Source organism: Gossypium arboreum, chromosome 11 (genome assembly GCF_025698485.1).
Source record: "Gossypium arboreum isolate Shixiya-1 chromosome 11, ASM2569848v2, whole genome shotgun sequence".
NCBI lineage: Eukaryota > Viridiplantae > Streptophyta > Magnoliopsida > Malvales > Malvaceae > Gossypium > Gossypium arboreum.
Genome location: NC_069080.1, coordinates 18828905 through 18840417, shown reverse-complemented (window position 1 = coordinate 18840417; position 11513 = coordinate 18828905). Strand labels below are relative to the sequence as shown.

Below are 11513 nucleotides of genomic sequence, written 5' to 3'. Positions count from 1 at the left end.
GCCGAATGAATCCAATGCCTCCCAACAAGCAATTATAAGAAGGCGTAATGTCTATCACAAGGAAATCTACCTCGTATGTGTTTGGTCCGATCAGCAGAGGTACCTCAATCCTTCTTATCACTTTCCTCTCAGTGCCATCAAATGCCCTCACTATATTCTGCCATGTCTTCATATGAGAGCTGTCTATTGGCAACCTATTCAATGTGGACAAGGGCAAAACGTTCAACGCTGATCCATTATCAATTAATACCCCCGGTAATGTATACCCTTTGTAGCGAGTGGTGATGTGTAAAGCCTTGGTGGATCCCATGCCCCCTGGTGGTATTTCATCATCACTAAAGGAGATAAAGTTATCGTCGCTTATGTTGCTGACAAGACGGTCTAGCTTGTTCACCGAGATGTCTTCAGCGACATAGGTTTCGTTCAACATCTTTATCAATGCATTACGGTGTACCTCTGAATTTTGGAGCAGAGCTAGTACTGATGTGCGTGCTGGCTACTTGTGCAACTATTTCACAACACTATACTCACTGTATTTTAGGAACTTCAAAAATTCTTTAGCTTCATCGTCCGTTACCAGTTCATTAACTAGTGGTTTTGTCTTCTCTTCCTCCTATTCAAACATCAAGGATTTCCTTGTTACAGGCTCAGCTGGTGCGCTGACTAGACTCCCATCTCCTAATGATGTCACATTACAGTTACAATTCCAAGGTACCCTTTTGCTATCCTTGTAAGGAAAAGTCGCGGGTTTATGAATCATAACTCTTGGCGCAATTCTTGCTCAAGCTTCATTGATTCTCGGTCGTGAAATGATCACCACTAGGTGATTGACCTCACAGACCTTCTCTGTTGGCCCCTCTTCCGAGGTGCATACATCCTTCTCCTCAGTAAACTTAAAGAACTCCAGCTCTTTGTTGTCTATTAGACCCTTCAATCTCATAGTCCTCTTCTCTGTGGAACTCACAATAGTACCCTGCTTCTTGAAATTTACTCCCAAAGCCTCGCATGATTAAACCTTTCTCCACCATCTTCTTCAAAACCTCTCTCATCGAGGTTTTCACTTCTGCCACATCCAACTTAATTCTCTTCCCCATATTTTCCACTATCGCGTTTACCCCATTATCAGTATGATTAGGTAACGGATTTCCTACACCAGGTGCCTTATCAAATTTCACAACATCGTTATTGATGAGCCTTTTGACTACCCTTTTTGAACGAGGTGCAGTTCTCTATCGAGTGTCCTACGATTCCTGCATGATATTCACATTAGGCACTTGCATCATACCACTTGGGTTATGGGGGTTGCAACGATTTTAAGTAAAACGGGGATACAATATGTGCATCGAATAAGCTTTTCTACACTTCTCGATACGTTATAGGAATGAGAGTAAATTGACGCTTCTCCGTGTTCTGCTTTCTATTGGGTTCTTGCTTTGTCGACGCTTGCTGGCCCGTGGCTACCGTTTTCGGTTAATTTACTGTGATTGGTTTTGTATAACCAATGCTCACATTGCTGACTTCATTTTCTCTCTTTTTCGGGGCAGACCTCCTGGTGCTTTCTTCAGCCTCTATCCTTCCGCACTTTATCGCATTCTCTATCATTTTACCAGACATAACTATGTCCGCAGAACTCTTAGTTGCACTTCCCAGCATGTGATTAATAAAAGGTGCTTTCAGGGTATTAATAAAAAGCATGGTTGTTTCTTTCTTCAACAATGGTGGTTGGACTTGTGTAGCAACTTCTCTCCATCTCTGAGTGTATTGCCTGAAACTTTTATTCGACTTTTTCTCCATGTTCTGTAATGTGATTCTATCAGGCGCTATGTCGGTCACATAGCCATATTGCTTCATAGAGGCCTGTGCTAAGTCTTTTCATGATTTGAATTGGGTACGACTTAATTGATTGTACCACTTGGCCGCAGCCCCAGCCAAACTGTTTGGAAACAGTGAATCAATAACTGATCATTATTGACATGACCAGTAATCCTCCGACAAAACATCGTGACATGAGCCTCAGGGCAACTGGTTCCGTTGTACTTTTCAAATTCTGGCATTTTGAACTTCGGAGGGAGTACCAAATCCGAGACTAGGCTCAACTTATTAGCATCCATTCCACAATGATAATCAGTGCTTTCCAACGCTTTGAATTTCTCTTCCAACCATTTATATTGGTCTTTCAATTACTTTGGAAGTTCCACTCTTACCTTTCCTACTTTCGCTACTTCATCAAAGTCAGGGACTACAGGATTTGCCCGATTGTCTTCAGGGTTAGAATACAAGCCTGTCAGGACATTTATTGGTGCCGAAGTACCAGCTTGATATTGGGGTTTAATACAGACAGACACTCTTTGCGGAGGTACTGGGTATTTGTTGGGGTGAAACCCGGAGGGTAAGCAAGGATCTCGTTATCGTCCTCATTATTGGTAACAGGACTCTTCCCTTTTTTCGGCCTTCCAACTAGTAGCTGAGTCAATTGGCTCATTATACTCTTCTGAGATTCCAGCATTTGATCTTTCATATCTTGCTGGATCTTAGCTAATTGCTCTTGCATTTGCGCTTGCATCCGTTCTTGCATTTCTTTCTGCATTTGCTCTAATTTTTCCAACCTTTGATCCACAGCTTTAGTCTTTTTTCGTGTGTAGTATTGATGTCCCAGGGTAACTATAACGCGATTTTGAATTAATCAGGATTCTTTTGTGAAATTTAATGCACATGATGCGATGAAATGCAAATGCATGAAATGAATACAAAACTAAAGAGACGTCAATTCTGATTCAATTCCATTTAAAAAACTTTATTAAAAAGCAAAATCCTTTACATAAAACAGGTCATATATACGACTTTGCCCTAATGCCCAAAGTTTTAACTTTCGTAAGAAGGCGAGCTTGCTCACGACCCTGATTTGACTCTAACTCATACTTCACGCTCAGCACATCAGCTTGAGCCACTAAGGTATGTAAATGATCAGCCATTTCTCGAATCTGAGCCATGGCTTCACCTATGATATGATCTCTATCCCTGACCTGGTCCTGCGATTGACGGAGCTGTTCCTTCCACTGCTCTTTATTCGACTCAAGAAATTTGATTCGAAATTCACAGTTCTGTAATGCAGACTCGAGTTCTTCTACCTTCCTTTTTAAATCCTTGATCCTGCTCAGGCTAGCTCTTAATTCAATGTCGGAGTTACAACCACAGTGTTGATGTAGTGTCTTCTCTAGTTCCGCTACCTGAGCTACTAACATCTCCCTCTCATCTTGGCCTTCAACCAAGCTCTTCTTCAAGGTATTTTTACGTGCTCGAGCATCATGAAACCTCTTCTCCCGCTGATCAGCCTTAGCTTTTTCCCTTTGAACTTCTTGTCGCCACTGCTCTGACGTCTTTCCCAATCCAGTAGTTCTCATCGACATATGTAGCTTCTTGTAATCAGTTTTCAAACTGTCCAGGTCTTCCTCAACCTTCCTTTTTCCTTTCCTCAACTTTTCAGCCTCGAGTTTTTGAACGTCGACATCTAACCTTAAATGCATCTTTTCCTCCTCCAATTGTTCTATCTTTTTCCCTAACTCCAAATTTCTCTTTTCGAAGTCCTGTTTTATGATTTCTAACTCAGAGGGGATTACTTGCAAGTATTCCTTTATCGATTGAATACTCTCCAAATTCAGCCTAGGGACATTATCGTTGACCTTTTTACTCAACCACCCTTTGTATTCAGGGGTTGTCATTGACCTTACAGCCAATCTCTTCATCCGGCGTATCTGTTTCCAAGCATCAGGAATCTCTCGAACCTTCTTCTTATAATTATTCTCCCTATACGAGAACTCACTCTGGGTTAGTCCATGTGTCATCGATATAAACTGCCTTGACTTGTATTGTCTTAAAACGAGCAAATGGGCATATCCAACAGCTCCCCAAATTCCAGGTAGAGGTACCCAATCAAAACTCCCACACCAATAGAGGATCTCATCAGGAACAAACCAATGAGCTCTCCACTCAACATCCTCTTCCTGAAGATTTCGGAGGAGCGCAATCCAATTTTCTTATGATATGTCATCTCTCTTGGACATGGTTGTTATTTCCTTTAACGGGGAGTAACTCTTGGAGAAAACCCTATAAGAAACCTTATCCACCTTCTAGAAATGGCTGTGGAACCAAGCCAAAAACAACTGTGCACACCCTATAAATCTACCTTCACCTGTCCTCCGACACGCATTTAAAGATCTGAATGTCTCGGCCAAAATTACCGGTACTGGTGTGACCCGTTTGTTAAGTCGATCAAAAAAGTCGACAACTGCTTTATCTATATGCCTTAAAGCTTTCGGGAAAATTACCAAACCATAGATGCTCAAGGCGAAAATGTCAACTTTCCTCTTTGTATCTAGATGTGCTACGATCAGTTACCTCAAACTCATCCAAGGAATACACTTACCATCACCCTTTTGCTGAATTCGGGCTGTAACCCATTGTTCACTCATCCTGGTGATACTCATTAACTTCTTTACAAAAGCCGGGGTATTAGCAGCCTTGGAATAAATTTTGTTGACTTGAACCTTTGGACAATGAAGCAAAGTTGTATACTCCTCCACAGTAGGCACCAAGTCCACCTTCCCGAAGGTGAAACAACTATACACCGAGTTCTAAAACTGAGCCATAGCCCGAAACAAGTACTTGTCCACCTTGATATCGAGCAAGTAGGGCAAGTCGCCATAACTTTGATAGAACAGCTGCTTAATCTCATCATCCCAACGAGCTCATATATCCCTCAATTCCTGGAACTCGTTTTGGGTCACATTGATGCGAGTGAAGTCTAACAACCCCGATGTATACCCCTCAGCTAGGCTATCCCCTTTCTCAAGTTGCATCTTCTCTAACCACATACGGACAGCCGCATTATCCTCTACTTTATCAAGGAATTCGCTCTCCATAACAAGCTTTCTAATTTAGCAATCGAACAGAAATCAATACCTCTTTAATATGAAATGACATGCAAACATAACCACAACAAAACACACCAAGTTAGTATCGAAAAATATAAAATCAAAGCAAATAGAAAATAATCAAACACCTAATTGGGTAATTGCTAGGGTTCCACATAGCTCTACCTAGGGCAAGCTCCTAGAGTTCACTATATGTGGCTCGGTTCTAAGAAAATGGTTCCTGAACCAGCAGATTCCTCAACCCTCACCTATTATAGGCTCATGTGGATCGAGTTCGGTTCAGGGGAATACATTTCCCTATGGTCATATGGAGGTGAAAACCTCAAGAAGATATAGGTATGGATGTACCCCAGAAGCAGTCCACTAGCCCATGCGGAGGTGAAAACCTCACGAAGGCATAGTTTCTCACTCCTACTTAAAAGGTGTGACCATGATGGTCATGCAATGCAATGCGAGGGGACCTAAAAAACTCCAACATAAAAATATGAATAAGATGATTGAAACCATAACACCAATTAAAAGGATCGTATGTCAAAAACCAAATTTTAAATTTTCAGCAAAAGGACAGAAAATAATCAATTTTACGGCTTGACTCTCTTATGTCGAAACCATTTTTAAATTTTGAAAAAAATGGGGATCGACTTTAAAAACGAATTTTGGAGTCGCCATCGATCTTTTTTGAGGTGTAATCGGATCACCTAGAGATTGATCATTTTAATAAAACATTTGATTTATTAAAACGATAATTTTAGGTCTATGAAAATCAAGAAAAAGGGTGCGAGAGTCGGTTACGTACGAGGAAGGGTTAGCACCCTCGTGACACCCAAAATTGGTACCAATTGATTGTTTAATGTCCTATCGTTGAAAATTTGAAGAAAACCATTAAAATACGATTCCCTCTTAAAAAAATATGAACAACTCGAATTGGGTTTTGAGATTCACTCGTTTAAAGAAATAAAATACCACATCCAGCACGCTAGGACATGATATTTTAAGCCTTCAAAAATTGAGATCACCTTATAATTTCCAAAACACGCAATGAAATCTAAAAGGGTATCCCGTTATTTGGCCAAACGAAAAAAATAAAATCCAACACGATTGGGCACGATTTCTCGAATTTCTAAATATAGAACATTGCATTGTTCTAAAATTTAGATAACACAGATGAAATTTCAAAGGGATATTTGTTTATTTGGACAAACGGAAAGATCGAAACCCAGAACGTTAGGGCACGATTTCTTGAATTCCCAAAAACATCAAATATCACCTTTGTTTTGAAAGTTTTTCAAATAAACAATTGTAATACCGGCTCAAAGTATATTTATTTGGTTCACTTTAGGGTAAAAACGATTGATGTTGGGCAAAGAGTTGGAATTTAAAGATCATGATGCAATAACGTGTATACAAGCTTAGTTTTGTACATGAGATAAAAGTATGTGGCAAGTTTTAAAACAAATAATATATAGATAATATAGAAGAAATGCAATTTGGAATCATTAGTATGCAATCAAACAAATGTATAAAAATCTTAAGGTAACATACATGACAATTGAATAGGTCAAAAATAATAAAAATAAAAATAATGTATGAGATAATAATATATAAATGAGATTTCAAGACACATAATGTATATATAAAAGAGTAAGTAATACATAGCATAGTATTTGTCAATCTAAATAAATAATACTTGAAATGAAAATTTATACATAAAAAAACAAAGGTACTAGTATATGAAAATAAATAAAATATACCATTTAAAATAGGGTCCTTAGAAGAAAATAAATATGCATAGAATAATATAAAATCAATAATATATATAGAAAAAATAAAATAAAAGGAAATATTTACATAAAATAAAAGGAAGTCAATAATGTACACTTAGAGTAAAAAAAACTTAGTATAAGTTACGTATATACATAAAATAAAGAAAAACTAATATAAGTAAAGTATATAAATACAAAATAATATATGAAAGTATTTTGGAAGAAAAACAAATAAATATCCACATGAAAAAAAGTATATTCTTATTTTGTTAAAATAATATATACAAATATATATATATATATATATATATCAATTTTGTTAAACAAAACTATATGTTAAAATAATATATTCTTATTTTATAGAAAAAATGAATAAAAAACTTAACTGGAAGAAAAACAAAATTAAAGGGACAATTTATGAACAAAGCAAACCATTTAAACAGAATTTTGGGCCAAAGTAAAACGTGCTCCAACGTTTGGGGACTAAAACTGAAAATTAACCAAACCCTAAAACGAACCGTTTCAGCACGGACTAAGATGAACACCCGCACAAATTCCTGGGATAATTTAAAAGAATTAAAGAAAGCATGGAAAGGGCCCAATCGAACACTAGCGTAAAAGGGAAGGACTGGCCGCGAAATTACCCATTTAAAGTAAAATGCACGGACCCAGCCTAGCAATTGGGTCAAACGTTTTAAAGTCAAGAACCTTTATTGTATTATTAAAAGTAAAGCTTGTTTTAAAGTCATTCTTTTGCTAAAAAAAACATTTTAACTTTGATTTCTTTTAAAAAAAACCCTAAACTCTTTCTTCTCCCCCACTTTCCTCTTTCTTCCAGCCGCAAACAAGGCCAACACCAAGCCTTCAACTACCTCCGTGATTGATTGCGACGACCGGAGCAGGGCCTTCCCGTGATGCGAGTGCGACATAACTCCGGTGAGTTTCCCTCTTTCTCTTATATTGTTTTTTACACACAAAAGAAAAAAAATAAAGCAAGAAAAATAAAAAAATCGAAAAAAGAAAAAAACTAAAAGAATCACCTTTAACAAATGTTGTTATTATAGATCTCTGCTTGCTTTTGATTTTGAATCTATATTCTCTCCAAAAAAAGGTAAAAAAAAAACCCAACCCTTTTACAATCGAAATTCAAAAACTTTATAGCCAAATACAAAAACCGTTTCTACCTATTTCTTTGTTCAAATTGCAGGTATCGTGGGAGAGTGCACGATCGTGGGTCATGGACGCGCGAGCTAGTGGTCGTGTGTGGGCGTATTGACGTGAGTGGGGCGTTGAACGTGGGGGGCTGCGGCGCAAGGGGAAGAAAGGAACTGAGGGTTTCTGAATTTGAGCCTTCTGTCACCAGGCTATTTTAATGTAATTGTGCTGGGTTTTCTTTTTGGTTTTATTATTTGTAAATAGACATTTAATATTTTGTTTTATTCTTTGGTTTTTGTATGTGCATGGGCCCGGGGTCTTACATTATATATATATTTACAAAGTAAGAATTTGCATTCTTTGACTTTAGGTTAGCAACGTAATTATTCGGAAAGGATACTGAAAAAAATATTCTGTAAGTTGCTAGTACGTAATGACCAAATAATTAGGTGAGATATCAGTTTGATTTCGTCCAGCTTTTTAAATTTTTAATAGTTGATTATAAGTTGGTTTTAGCTCGATTTGATTTTCACTTTTTTATGTTAATTTTTAAATTTATTTTGATAAAATAATTTTTTATAATTCTTAAATATTATTTTATAAAATTGTAAGGTTTTTTCATAAATATTTTTAAAAATAAAATTTTAAGAATTTTAAATCACTTTTACTATTTTAAATATAAAATATCTATTTTTATATCATAGAAAAATAAGATTAAATATATATTAAATAAATAAAAATTGATTCGATTTCAAATAATCACAATTTCTAAACATATATTTTATAGGTCATCTAAATATCTCCAATTTAACATTATTTTTCTCTAACCCTACTAATAATAATGAAAACTATGTATTAAAAATTTCAAAAGCAAATATTTTAAACCAAAATATACATTGAATGAATGCTTACACAAATTCAACCGTAACCAAACCTTCTGTATTCATGATTTCAAGATCAGTTTTCTTTTTTTTCCCCCCGGAAATTTCACGTTAATTCAATGTGAAATATATTATTCTCCTATTATTATAACTATTAAAATTATATAGTTTACATTTTAAATTTTATATTATTGGGAAACTTGCTGCTCGTTTTATGTTTTGTTATGTCGAAATTGTTTCTTTTCTTGGGCCTTCAATAATTTTCGTTTGTGTTGAGTTCAGTCCGTTTAAATTTAACATATTTGACAAAACTAGATACATGGGTTCACTAAGGTGCTCAGACTCCTAAATAAATTGCTTGAGATGATTGGATAAGCACGAAAGTTTTATTATCAAAGTGTTATTTTTAGAGATAAATATCATATTTATTCAAAAGAATTTTGGAGCAGTTGGAAGACTGATTTATAAAGACTTTTATGTGATAAATATTTAGGATAATTAATGGAATAAAAGTTTAAAGCTTATAAAAAAAAAACTATAGATTGATCACTTGAAGAGATCTATAAATAAGTTGTTTTATGCCACACATCAAGAGTAGTTTTTAAAGTGTCTTTGTCAGCAACTTTATTTTGTTCTTATGATTATTTTGTGGGACTTTTTTAGGTATATTTGAGAGAGTGTAACACCCCCTAACCCTAGATTGTTATTGAAACAGGATTACTGAGCATTACCGGACCTTTCAGATATATTACGAACATTATACAAATAAATAACATACATATTGTAAAACATTCATAATGTCCCTTTTAAGGACCCTCGAGGCCCAAAATACGTGTTAGAAGTGATTCGGGACCAATTCGAGTGCTCAAGAAATTTTTCATGAAATTCCAAAATTTTTCTCAAATACAGGGCTCACACACCCGTGTGGACCAGGTTGTGCGAACTCAATATAGCCCCTTTTTAATCATCTTGCCAACCCTGCAAACTTAAAATGTACCCAATTCAAACCAATATAACAACCAATACAATTTTATATACAATTACACTTGAATCATAAGAATTTTACATATAATATTCAAATTAATTTAGTTAATTTCATTAATTTCCATTTTTAAACTTTATATCAAAAGTACCATTTCATAGTCTTATCATTTCACATAACCATTCAAACACATTATTTACTACCAATTCAAAAATGACTCATACATAACCTAGGTACATGTCACTTTTACCAAAAGAAATATACATCACAAAAGTTTTCTGAGATCGAGATTGGCTTTGGATACTGGACCGGAACATTTGACTTTAACTAATCTACGCATGGAAAACAACTGTACGCTGAGTATAGATATACTCAGTGGTATTACTATAATTCAAATTACATGATATAACATACAAATGATGCTTATTAAAATTTACAAATCAACAAAATATACTTATTCATTACATAACAACCATAGCCATTCTAAATAGCTTTTCTTTACTCATTTCATTCATCAATACACTATTGTCTATTCGTGAACAATGATTCATACTATGATTTTTCATAATCTCATTTCATTGGTTCATCAATCATTCCCTGAACCTTTGGTTCATTCATTCATTCTCATTTCTAAATTTTAATTTCTTATTTCATTTCTCAATCAAGATCATTTACTTTTATTCAATTTTACCATTTCATTCATTACCCCTATTAACAAGACTTGGACTTTGGCGGATACACAGATCCAACCAAACACTCCAATACGGCACCTAGTGCCTTATCGGATAGTTCGAAGCAAATAATTGGCACTCAGTGTCTCATCGGCCAAGCCGAAGTAAGTTGGTACCTAGTACCTCATCGAATCTATCTGAAGTAATATAGTGACACCCAGTGTCTCATCGACTAGAAGTTGAAGTATCTCTGAACACTTCCAATCCTTTGGCATGCAAACTATATCCAACTCAGCTTGATACAATTAATAGGGTTTCCAAATCACTCTTAAATTTTCAATCAATACACATTTCAATTCAAAAAATCACATAAACTCATAATTCAACTTAATTCAATTTTCATATTTCTCACATTTTCAATTCAATCATTTTCCACCTTTCAATCAATATTCAATCCATATATTCACACATTTTCACAATTCAATACATTTTCATTCAATTCAATATCAATACTTACCTTAATTTCTCTTACCATGCATATTAATCACTATTCATAATCAATAATAAATAAATTTGAATTATAGTAATACAAACTAGAATTTATCCTGAGTTACTCTCCGGCAATCTTTTTCTTTCCCTTCTGAGCCAATGTCTCCGGTTCAATGTTAGCTATGAAAATTAAAATAATTTACAATTATTAATACAACAATTGTTCATATCAAATACTTGAATTTCCTATTTAACTTATACCTTAATTCCAATTTAATCCTTAACCAAAATCATCTATTTTTCCATCCCAATTCATACCTTATTTATATTCAATTTTCAACCAAACTTAAACTTAACTCTCTAATTTTCATCATAAATACCTAATTTCGAATTTCTTGCAATTTAGTTCCTATTACACAAAAATTTATAGCCTATTCTACAATTTAATCCTTCTCCCAATTCTAATTAGAAATTCTATTAATTCAATCTCTAATTCACACTTTTACTCAACAAAATTAGTATCTAAAATCTAATACTTCCAAAATTTCAACATATACATAGTAGTATTTTTTTCTAGGATCATAAAACTCAAAATTACAATAAAATGACTTAAATTGACTTACCAATTAAACTTCAAACTT

The 11513-nt window shown here is 34.9% G+C and overlaps 1 long non-coding RNA gene across 1 annotated transcript; it reads left to right on the top strand.

The window, feature by feature from the left end:
• Positions 1-7455: 7455 nt before the first annotated feature.
• LOC128284382 (uncharacterized) lies at positions 7456-8199 on the top strand. The gene is made up of 2 exons (XR_008274812.1): positions 7456-7630; positions 7902-8199. It is a non-coding gene; the product is annotated as an uncharacterized LOC128284382 (long non-coding RNA).
• Positions 8200-11513: the final 3314 nt, after the last annotated feature.